This window comes from Danio aesculapii, chromosome 2 (assembly GCF_903798145.1).
Source record: "Danio aesculapii chromosome 2, fDanAes4.1, whole genome shotgun sequence".
Classification (NCBI taxonomy): domain Eukaryota; kingdom Metazoa; phylum Chordata; class Actinopteri; order Cypriniformes; family Danionidae; genus Danio; species Danio aesculapii.
The window spans coordinates 47,019,395-47,032,741 of NC_079436.1; positions in this window are offsets into that span (position 1 = coordinate 47,019,395).

Sequence of the window (13,347 nt, forward strand, 5' to 3'; positions counted from 1 at the left end):
TGTCCTGTACAGGTTTATTTATTAAAGAAAAGGCCCAAATACTCTGCAGTTGTAAAAAATACCTGAAGAATTTAGGAGCTTTGAATCTGTGTTTGTTTTAAAAAATAAATTTTATATATATATATATATATTATAATATATATATATATATATATATATATATATATATATAATATATATATTATATATGTATGATGTAATAAAAAAGGTTTAAAATAATATTTTTCTCTAGACAATCAGTTTTAAGAAAAAAATTTGAGACATTGGCCTTCAAAAAACTTTCAGAAAGGAGGTGGGCCCCGAAAAAAGTATCAGAGAGATGAAAGAGTGTGCTTTCTATGGCTGGTTTGTCAAGTCCACTCACCTGTGTGAGGCACATTCAGAATTGATCATGTTTTGAGGTTGTCGTGTGGGATGGTGGGTGAGAAAAGAGGGCATACAGTACATATTTTTATACAAAGGGGTTCAGGTAATCGTGGAGGTAATGGGTTTTTAGTTGAATGATACTAGTGAATCAGTGTGGGAATGGGAAGATCATCCCACCAGCAAGGAACATTGAATGCAAAGGTTTTGGAAAGTGACTTATGGTCTCTCTGTGATGGAACCACAATGCGGCACTCACTTTTACTGACCGGAGGCTCCTGGAGGATTTAGATATGAAGGTTTACAAGATAAAATAATTTGAGTTTGCTTCTAAACTCTTTAAAACAAGGCGATGGAATGACTGGGAAAGACTCACACGACCCATAAACGGAACTTTTCTCATGGTTCATGCAATAACCTGTACATAGCCAAAAATGTACTTATTGAACTATTATCTTTGATATTGTGTACTTCTAATGCACATCTTATCATTTAATTTCTAACTAACTTTGTTATATATATATATAATATATATATATATATATATATATATATATATATATATATATATATATATATATATATATACTATTTTTCTGTCTAATCAGTCATCTAGTGATTCTATGTACATTTGAGTACATCACTTACTCATTGGTTGTATAGCAATGCTGGAATCCTACTCACTTAAAACAGTTGGGTCAATAATAACCCATCAGATAAACCAATGGTGGGTTGTTTTGGCACCAACCTGATGTTGGGTTATTTTAGCCCAATCCATTGGGTCATTAAGCTTAACCCAACAAATTTAAATTATAACCCAACTAAGTAAGATGTGATCAAAAAAATAATCAAAATTATTTATGTTCATTTATTTATGTTATTATGTTGGGTAAAATTATTAACCCAGTCAGTTAAGTCATTTAGCTCAATAAAATGTGTATGCACATTTTATGCAAGTGTTGAGTCTGTGATAATAACTGCTAGCATCAAATCATTCTTCCATACAGTAGATCATCCTGATCTGGCTACATGCTCTAAGCTAAGCAACAGATTAAGAGAAGTATTTTTTTTATGTGGATGCTAAAAATAACATTACTTAATCAAATTAACACTGAATGTTCACTGGATTAACTAGTTTGAATTGTAAACTTCTGATACATCAAGTCATTACACTGATCAAAACATGCTTAATTATAACTAGTTATGATTCATAATTAATATTTCCCTATGAGCTAATTCGCTACAATAAATATAACATCTGCAGGCTGTAAATTAAATTGCTGCTTGTTAATTACTTGTTTCTCCAAACCTTGTATCTCCATTTTTACATGTATACAGTTGATGTCACAATTATTAGCCCTCCTGTATATATTTTTGTCTTTCTTGAATATTTCTTAAACAATGTTTAACAGAGCAAGGATTTTTTTTCACAATATTTGCTATAGTATTCTTTTCTTCTTGTTTTATTTCAGCTAGAAAAAAAAAAGTTTTAATATTTTAAAACCATATTTAGGTCAATATAATTATCTCACCCTGGCTCATTATTGATACGTACCCCTATATACATTTCTGGAGGTCGCATAATATGTTCCAGGAGGTACATTTTTTGCAGATTTTGTTTTCGCGAATCCGCTGTGTACGCTTTTTCAGATCTAAAATTTGTCTTGCGAGCAGTGTTACCAACTTAGTGACTTTGTCGCTATATTTAGCGACTTTTCAGACTCCCCTAGCGACAAATCTAGAAATCTTTTAGTGTCACTGGAGATTTTTATAGACTCTAATGTGTCCGTACTGTACCAGTGATGCCGTCGGTCCCTCCCTTGCCTCAGAGCACTGAAACCTGGTTTATACTTCAGCGTCGAGCCGCTTGACCCGCGGTGGATGCCTTGTGAGTTGTCGTGCATTTATACTTCTGCGCACTGCTTGTGTTGCTTGACAATAACACTTCCAAAATGTTAACTGGCAGTAGGTTTTTGTGTTCCTCTGTGTCGTGTTTCTTTGCAGTTGTTTTGTTTTTTCTGAACGCAACCTTAATGTAGAAGTAGCTCAAACTCGCTCATTCAGAGGCGGGAATTCTGGCAGACGTGCAACAACTTTAATCATAAGGTAAACACAAAACAAACCTTTCCATCTGGATCTCATTCACGAGACTCGACACTTGTAAACACTCGCTCCAACGGGTTTGTGCGATTCTCAGCCCCGCCCACACTTGTCAGAGCTAGCAAGCCTACCAATCTCAGAGCTTGCGCTACGCGTCGTTTCGATGGAGCATACGCGTGCTCTTGACGCAGAAGTATAAATCAGCCTTTACAGGTGACCCAGTCCTTGTACAGCAGTTTCTCCCACCAGTAACCCGAGAGCACCCCTTTGCGTCACCCCTTTGCGTACCGACGGCACATGATTTAGCACCGCAAGTGTGAGGTATTTCACAGCCAAACCAATCTGCTTTGTTTTAAATTAACCCTTTAATTTGACCATTTAATCTTTTCTTGTTCACAATCACAGATATTTTAGTGATAATTTTAGAACTCAGTTTATTACGTCTGAGAAATTACTGCAAATTCACTACACATCTATACTGATATACTGTATTCAGCAATACATTTAGTTAAATTTACATGCATACATAAAGTGTAGTGCAAATATAAATATTCCTTTATTAACCATAGGCTATTAAACAAACAGGAACGTTTGGGCATGTTGCATCATTAATATGCAAATTCACGTATGACATAATCTAGTGACATTTAGCGACTTTTTGAGCAGAGCTTAGCACCTTTTTATTAAAAATAGTTGACAACACTGCTTGCGAGTGCCATTTGTGCCTGCTTTTCCTGGGTAAATCCACCCGAAACCATTGTTGACTGACTGACTGACTGACTTCCCCACCCACCCCCTTCCCTAAACCCAATCAACAGTGTTTTCAAAAGCACAGATTGACCCAATCACCCCCTTCCTTAAACCCAACCGACAGTGTTTTGAAAGGCAATACAGAAAAAAGCTCTCACCTGATTTTTACCATGTTTTCAGATCTTACCACATTCTCACCCTGTTATTTACTTGTTTGTTATGTTATTTGTTGGCCTTTTACTTGCTTTCTGGAACCATTCTTTGCCAGACTCGAACCCCTTTGTTGTGGTCAACTCTTTTCTGCGTCTCAAGTCCACAGCGAGCTACTGGGCAACTGGTAACAGCGGAAAAGCCATCCACACGAAGGTAAGTGGTCAGATGGTAGCGCAAAAAGAAACAAAAGCCATTGGCGGCATCATACCACCCCCATAGCTTTTGTTTTAAAGAGGAAATGCAGCCATACCTATCTCTGGCTACATTATTTGTGCTCTCCAGAAATGTATACAGGGGTACGTTTTCACAATGAGCCTGTGTTGCCTAGCCCCCTTTAAGAATTTTTTTCCCCCAATTGTCTACAGAACAAACCACTGTTATACAATCATTTGCCTAATTACCCTAACTTGCCCATTAAACCTAGTTAGGCCTTTAAATTGAACTTTAAACTGAATACTAGTATCTTAAAAAAATATCTAGTAAAATATTATGTACTGTCATCATGGCAAAGATAAAATAAATGAGTTATTAGAAATAAGTTAACAAAACTATTATGTAGAAATGTGTTATATAGTGTAAGCATGCTGTATATTATGCTTTACTTACTGTTTAGTTTGCAGGCTATAATCTTAAGTGCTATCTATGTTTTTTTTGTTGGCAGACTGAGATGTGATGTGTCCATGCGATGTAAATGCAAATGTTCTGATTGCATCGCCGGATGACTGGAGTATGGCCAGCCTCCATCTTTGGTCATCTCTTAGAAGGCAAGAAGAGAGGATGATATGGAGAATCTCACGAGAGAGAAAGAGCGAGCCGGTGGCTGCTGATGTACATTAACTGAAGCCAGGCTGGTCAGAGAGCATCCTCAACAGACATGCAGGTCAAACTCATTTGCAGGGCTCTATGAGAGACTAGCTGCAGCACACAGCGGTTCTGCTGGATGGATCATTCAAGCATCTTTCACCATTACAGTATGTACTAAGAACATTTTATAACATATTAAGTTACAGAAATGGTATTATCTTAACTCATTCACCTATATGTGTTTTTTGCTACCATATATATATATGCACACACACACAGTTGAAGTCAGAATTATTAGCCCCCCTGAATTATTAACCCCCCTGTTTATTTTTCCCCCAATTTCTGTTTAAAATTTCTAGATTTTTTTCAACACATTTCTAAACATAATAGTTTTATTAACTCATTTTCTAATAACTGATTTATTTTATCTTTGCCATGATGACAGTAAATAATATTTAACTAGATATTTTCAAGACACTTCTATACAGCTTAAGGTGATATTTAAAGGCTTAACTAGGTTAATTAGCTTAACTAGTCAGGTTAGGGTAATTAGGCAAGTTATTGTATAACGTTGGTTTGTTCTGTAGACTATCGAAGAAAAAAGAAATAGCTTAAAGGGGCTAATAATTTTGTCCTTAAAATGGTTTCTAAAAAATTTAAAACTGCTTTTATTCTAGCCGAAATAAAACAAACAAGACTTTCTGCAAAAGAAAAAATATTATCAGACATACTGTGAAAATTTCCTTGCTCTCTAAAACATAATTTGGGAAATTCAAAGAAAATATAAAATATATATAAATATTTCCCAAATTATGTTTAACAAGGCAATGAAATTTTCACAGTATGACTGATAATAAATTTTCTTCTGGAGAAAGTCTTTTTTGTTTTATTTCTGCTAGAATAAAAGCAGTTTTTATTTTTTTAAACCATTTTAAGGTCAAAATTATTAGCCAAAACTCAACCGATAGTGTATTCAAAATCATTTGACCAGCGACCACCCACTTCCCTAAACCCAACCGATAGTGTTTTTAAAATCTTTTGACCAGCGATTGACCAGCGTCCACCCATGTCCCTAAACCCAACCGATAGTGTTTTCAAAAGCAATCCTGTAAAAGAAAAGCCCTCACAGCCACGGCATTTTCAGATATTACCACATTCTCACGTTGTTATTTACTTGTTTATGTTATTTTTTACCTTTTGTTTTAGGTTTACCTGCTTCCTGTAATCATTCTTTGCCGGACTCGAACTCCATCGGCTAACGTACAGTACATGGCAAGCCACTGGGTAAACTGGTAACAGTGGAAAAGCCGTCCACATGCAGGTAAGCTGGCAGTGCGAAAAGAAACAGTCATCGGCGGTGTCATGCTACCCTTGTAGCATTTGTTTTAAAGACGAAATGCAGCCACACATAGCTCTGGCTACATAATTCACGCTCTCTAGAAATGTTTATGGGGGTACGTTTTCACAATGAGCCTGTGTTGGTTTGAACAGTACATGTTTGATTTAACTTACATTTTAGTGTGTGGTATGTTCATTTAAATTGTACTTATTTACAGAAGTATATTATGTCACACTTCACACTTCTCCCATAAGACGCTGCTGTCAATGCCATTGAGTAAATCTCTAAATGAAAAATCTAAAGTAAAATATAGGTTTCTCATGCTCAGGGAGAGAGCAATGAAGGAGGAGGGACTAGGGAGCAATGCACAGTGCTTAGGGACATGTCAGTGAGAAGACAGATCAATCATGGAGCTCTTCTAAAGAGCTGGTCATCTAAATTCATCTAATTCAACTGTGTTAAATAAATGAAACATGCAAAATATGCAGCACGGGAGGACGAGGATTGAGAAAGCTGCTCTACAGTATGTACACTATACCATTTTCTTTAAATGGCATGCATAGTTGAACGCATTACTCACAAGAAGGTCTATCCATTAGCATTCACCTTCATCTCGATTGCAGTCGCTCCTGTAAACATCACATTCAGCTGCATCCTCTGCAGAAACACACATCGGTGGAGGGTGAAATGCGCTATCTGCATTCGTTATCTCATATGTGTCATCACGATGGATGGATTCATAGCGAAGAGAGAAAATTAGGCCATTGGTCTGTTGATCTCCTCAAGGGTCTTCTGAGTGAGATTGGCTCTCTGGAGTGGGTGACTCACACGTGTCAGAAGGTCCCGGACTCTCAGAGATATCACACAGCCGGTTCAGTCAAGCACATTTAGCCCCACAAATGCATCTCTCTTTAGCTTTACTCATTCTTTGTAGAGGTGGAGGGGGCAGAGAGGGGACTACTAAGATACACAGTACAACAATATTCAGAACAAGACATCACCTTTTTGAAAAAGACACTATATACTGTATAACTGCAGATTAACTATGTTTAAATACTGTTCACCTTATGCACCATAAATTTAGATTTTAATTGTAATGAAATAACTAGCACCTTTTGTAAAGCCTCTTTGAAATGATCATTTTTATGAAAGGTGCTACACATATAAGCTTGAATTGGATTGAATGTTCTTCTGCTGGACATTTTCCAGGTTTGCATATTATGATTATAGAGAAATGGTTCACTCAGAAATGAAAACGGATACATTGATATCAGAATTGATGTTAGATGTTTCACAGAAGCATGGAAGTTGAATTTATTTTGGATGTTGAATGTATCTTCTGACAGGTGTGAGTCACCCACTCCAGAGAGCCAATCTCACTCAGAAGACCCTTCAGGAGATCAAAAGACCAGGGTTTCCAATGGCCTAATTTTCTCTCTTCGGTATGAAACTGAGATCGTTTCAGGTTTTTACCTGTGTGATGACATTGTTTTATAAACAATTTATTGAATCTGTTTTATCTTTTTGCATTGTAGCTTGGTACGGTAATCTGAGTGTGTCAAACAAGAACAGGTTGAGTAGTCTGGTGAAGGTGACAGGCAAGATCATTGGTTTTAACCAAACTAGTCCAACAGTAATTTACCACACTAGTGTTTTAAAGAGAGCTCAGGGTATCCTATCCTATGTATCCTATCCTAGGGTATCCCGGATCACCCGTTGTACTCTGTGTTTCAGCTGTTGCCGTCAGGACGTCGTTTTAGAGTTCCTATTTGCAGGACAAATAGAGTCAGAAATTCTTTTATAACGGTGGCCATTAGGTCATTAAATGAGTCTAGGTGGGAGACCTTCAATATGATGTATTTGATGTTGTGGGGTAATATTTTATTAATGTGTACATGGAACTTCGCCTGTGTTACGGCACCTTGCTGCAATTTTAGTTTCCCTAAATGGGATAATAAAGTTGAGTCTGAAACATTGCGAGAGTGAATAAAAGAGGGTTTAGATTTTTCAGAATTTCTAGATATTCCCTTTAATGATTCTTGAATTAGGTGGAATAAATTCAAGTTGTTGCCTTTAATTGTGAACTTAGGCACAAACATGATGACATTTTTTGCTATTAAAGTAAGTTGCTTATAATTATTTATAACTTAATAACTTTTTACCAAACTGAACTCTTTTCCCAGACTCTTGGGAGATGCTCTCAATGTTAATTTAAAAAAAAGAAATATAGTGCCAAGGCAAAATCATTTAAAAAAAAGTCTCCTTTAAACTATGTGTCGGATGACTATATATTGTATATATATTGACTATATAACTGTTTTGTATATTGTTGGATGCCCACTATAATGCTATATATATATATATATATATATATATATATATATATATATATATATATATATATATATATATATATATATATATATATATATATATATATATATATATATATGAGCAATATCACGATAGCAGTGCGAGGTGGCTGGATATCATCACTGGTGGGAGGTGAATATATTTTAAAAATTCATAATTTTGGAGATTCAACGTGTTGGCAGCCAGCCTGCCATACTGAGCAGAGCGAAGACAGTTGACGTTTCGCCACAAGATGGCGACAGAGACATGAAGTCCTTAGGGGAGAAAAACAGCATTTTTTCGGCATAGGTTTCAAACTACAGCTGAACAAATATTGTATATAAAAATTATATATATATATATATATACACATACATACATACATACATATACATATATATATATATATATATATATATATATATATATATATATATATATATATATATATATATATATTTATTTATTTATTTATTTATTTCCCAAATGATGTTTAAGAGAGCAAGGAAATTTTCACAGTATGTCTGTTATTTTGGTATACGAGCATTTGTTATTGCTAGGCCCACACGGAATCTCCATGTGCAGAAATCTGCAGATTTCCGCAGATTTTTATTCATCATTGAGTCTATTTATTTAATTGTTTAAGTGTGTGTAAATTTAAATGTATTCAGTTTTTAACTTAATTTAAGTAATATGCTTGACTAATATTGGACTTATTTGGAATATGGTTTGCAAAGAAATGTTTTCTGTCTTTTAGGAGATATATTACACGAGAGACTTGATTTGTTTGCCAATGTATAAGTGGATTTGTATTTTTAAACGTTAAATAACAGTTAAAAATGTATTATTTTTTATTACAGGTATTAAGTTTTTAATTATGATACTCTCAAAATCATTCCACATAAATCTGCAGATTATCTACAAAATTCTGTACAGAAATAGCAAAAAACTTCTTCAGATTTGCATTGCACTTCATACAATTTCTCTAAAAGTCTAACATTACTTTTGATTTAAATACATTAACTTCTTATTAATTATCATTATCTATAATTCAGTGACATTTCAAGAAAGGTTAAATATTAGAGCAACTTTATAATAGAGAAGAATCAACTTTGTGTGTCATAAAACCAACATTAAACACAGATGTTATGAAAAGTGTTGCATTGTGTCCCATATACTACTTTACTGCAATGTTGTCCCACTAAAAAATGAAGCTAGTCATAACCCAAGGCACTGAAGAGAAAAAGGATTTTGTTGAGGTCAATTGATTCCGATATTAGGGACCCTAAAGCACAAAAGACCCTAAAATTGCCATGATGAATGCTGAGATGCTCTTCAATCAATCTGCCAAATTTCACAACTTTTTGCCATGTTATTCCAGGGGATGCCAGAGGGAGATAAAAAAAAAAGCAGAAAACCAGCCTCTGCTGTTTGGCCCTTTAGAAATCAATAGGAAAGCTGAAAGGATCGTCCCATGAGCGAGGTAAGCAGTCATTGCCTTCCCTTCTACTGTGATTGACAGCACTAGATGAACATACTCCTCCTGAACATTTAATATTACTTGTTTAACAGCCCATTATCTGCTTGAGCTTCTTCATAAAGCGCACTCAAGCATTTCTCCCATTCATTCACATGCAGATAGCACTGACAGATAATGCATTTGTGTTTTGTGTTACGTCCGTAATGCTATTAAACTCATTGTTCTTTCTTGATTACAATGCATGTGTGTTTTGTGCGCTTAATGTTTAATATTACAGCTGAAGTTGCCTTCTGGGATCACTAAAGCATCGCTATCTCTCTGCTGAAGGTGACTTGAAAAGATCATGGGTTTTAATATAATGGGTTAGAGATGTTCTGAGCTTATTGGGCCTTTAATATTCACTGCTTCTCTTAAGGGAGACAAAAAAATAGAGAGAATATGAGCTGAATAATTAATGTGACGATCGCTCAACTTGCCTTTTGTGAGATTATTGGTGACTTGATATTGTATATTAAAAACTGGAATGGATAGTTTTACTTAAAAATGCTATGTTTGGTAAGCATTTAATAACGTTCAAGTTGTTTAGAAAACGTACCACCATTTATACAGTACATTTCAGAAGAGCACCAAATACATCCCAGGAGCTACTTTTTTTTAGCAGTTTTTGTTTTCGCGAATCCACCAGAGGCCGCTGTGTATGCTTTTTGAGATCTCAAATTTCTCTCGCGAGTGCCATTCGTGCCTGCTGTTCTCGCATAAATCCACCAGAGGCCACTGTAGACTAACTAACTGACTTATTGATTGACTAACTGACCGATCGACCCAGGACGGTATCTCATGGGGGTGGCATGAGACCAAATCCCCAACATTCACCCCCACTCTTCACTTTTGTCCACGACACAGCCCCCCTACGCTTTTTCACATCTGTTTGCAACTTCCCCACCAACCCCACCTTCACTTTCATCCACTACACCCCCAGCACCCCAAGGAGCGGGGCGTAAACCCTGTGAGGGCAGTATGATCGTCGTTTGCCCAGAGTGCCAGTTCAGCTTGACCCGCCTACCCACTTCCCTAAACCCAACCAACAGTTTTCTAAATCAATCCAGAAAAAGAAAAGCCCTCGTCAGGTTTTACCCCGTTTTCAGATTTTACCACATTCTCAGCCAGTTATTTACTTGTTAATTTTATTTTTGGCTTTTGTTTTTTTCTTACCCTCTTTCTGGAACTATTCTTTGCTGGACTCGAACCCCATCATCGCGGTCAACTCTTCTCTGCATCTAAAGTCTGCCGACATACACGGCAAGCTAACTGGACAAACTGATAACAGCGGGAAAGCTGTCAATATGGAGGTAAGCAGTCATTTGGTAAACGCGAAGAGGAACGGCGTCATACCACCCCGTAGCATTAATAAAAAAAACAAAATGCAGCCATGCATACTTCTGGCTAAATAATTTGCGATCTCCAGAAATGTATATTGGACTACATTTTCAGAATGAACCTGTTGCAACCACCTGTATGAGTTTCCTACTTCTGTTGAAAACAAAAGAAGATATGTGCCCCTGGCCCACAAACCATAAAAAAGGTGTATGGGTATATTTTTGGCATTTTCTTTTCAGTTCAATTTTACCTTTATGCCAACAATCATTAGGATATTAATTAAAGATCATGTTTCGTTATGATATTTTGAAAATGTCCTACTATAAATTAGTCGCAATCAGGTTTTTTTGCCCTTGAGCCCGAGACATTTGATTTTGAGTATCTACCGATACGAAACTCGATACTTCTATAATATATATCTATAAAATAAATAGAAGTAAAAAGAGTGAAGAAACCGATCCAGAATGTTTCTCATTTTTTATTTAATTCACCTTATTTTAACATTCAATAACTCTGTTAACAACAGAGCACTTTTGCTTGAACAATCAAGTAATATATAACATAAATTCTTCACTTTAGTATTTAGTGCAACAGTAAATGTAAAAAAAAATCTAATAAAAACAAAAACAAAGAGCACCTCAACTTAAAATACTCAGCAGACAGTCTTAAGTTTACATATCTCACAGTTTGTTACGGCAATGTTGTTGTCATCAGCTTTAAAATACCTCCAGACTGCAGACAAACCCGCACTTTCCGCTTCAATCTGCTTCCGAGTTCTACTTTGCTGGCATTTACCCAATAGCGTCTCTGCAACAAAGTGATATGCTGCACACGTTGCTGTTTCTGTGTGAAGTCAAGAAAGTGGTCTAACTCTGTGCCACCCCATATCTATAGATGTGTTAAAAAATTATGATATATATATATATACAGTTGAAGTCAGAATTTTTTTGCCTCCCTTTTAATTTATTTTTTCTTTTTTAAATATTTCCCAAATGATGTTTAACAGAGCAAGGACATTTTCACAGTATGTCTGATAATGTTTTTTTCTTCTGCAGAAATTCTTATTTGTTTTATTTTGGCTAGAATAAAAGCAGTTTTTAATATTTTAAAAACAATTTTAAGGCCAAAATTATTAGCCCCCTTTAAGCTAGTTTTTTTATCGATAGTCTAGAGAACAAACCATCATTATACAACAACTTGTCTGATTACCCTAACCTGCCTAGTTAACCTAATTAACTTTTAAATGTCACTGTAAGCTGTATAGAAGTGTCTTGAAAAATATCTGCTAAAATATTATTTACTGTCATCATGGCAAAGATGAAATAAATCAGTTATTAGAAATTAGTTATTAAAACTATTATATTTAGAAATGTGTTGAAAAAAAAATCTTCTCTCTGTTAAACAGAAATGGGGAAAAAATAAACGGGGGGTAATAATTTAGGGGGGCTAATAATTCTGACTTCAACTGTATGTATATGTATATATATATATATATATATATATATATTCTGATCAGGCGGTACATCTGATTCCGATCTAATCTGAAATCACATGATCGGGCCCAATTTTTGGTCACGTGATTGGATCTGGACATCCCTACTATAAATGTATCAACTTGATCCCGCTTTAAAGGTGATTTTCTAAAAATGTAGATTTTTTTTAACTCTCACATTTTGGATTTTCAAATAGTTTTGTCTCTGACAAATATTACCTTCTGCACTGTAAAAAAAAGTTTCCATATTTTGTGATTTACAAGTGTTTTCCATTTATTGGTTGTGAATTGCATTATTGGACCTTGATCTCTGATCTGTGGACTCTTGATGCTGAAAATTCTACAGTCTAACAAAGTGACTTTTAATGACTTTTTTGTAGTTTAAAATAATATAATGTACAAGAAATAATACATAGAGAAATAAGTCTGTAAAATAGTTTAATATAAGCCAACCCAGAGAATAGAGCACTTTAAACTATTAAGAATGTTCATAAAAGTCACTTTTTTTTTTTTTTTACTTTTTAAGGTTAAAAGTTGTTAGAAGAAAGATCAAGGGCCCATAATGCATTTCAAAAGTATGAATAAATGAATGACAAAATATGGAAAACTGCTATTTATGGATCAAAATCCATGCTTAAGTAAAATACGAGTACTTAAGGACATAACTACTCAAGTAAAATTAAAAGTAGCAACCTTAAAAAATTACTTGTAACAAAATATATGATTAAAAAAAAACTACTCAAGTAGCTTGTTACTAGTTCTATTTAATCTGATTGACCAAAAAGCCTTACCTTTTTAACAATTTAGCTTAGCTTAAGTGGTTTATGTGTGATGTTACAGACAAATAGCAAGTCAATGTAAACTACTTCAATAAAAATCTCATGTTTTGTACCATTTGACAGTAACAGTGAAATGCCGCCAAATGTAGCAAAAATTAAAAGTTATGTTTATTTCCACAAAAAATGTACACACCTTTAAATGTACTCTAAAAGTAAAAGTTACCCATCAATTTCACTTAAGTAAATGTAATGATGTAAATAAAATTCGTTACAAAACACCTCTGATCCCCCCCTCATT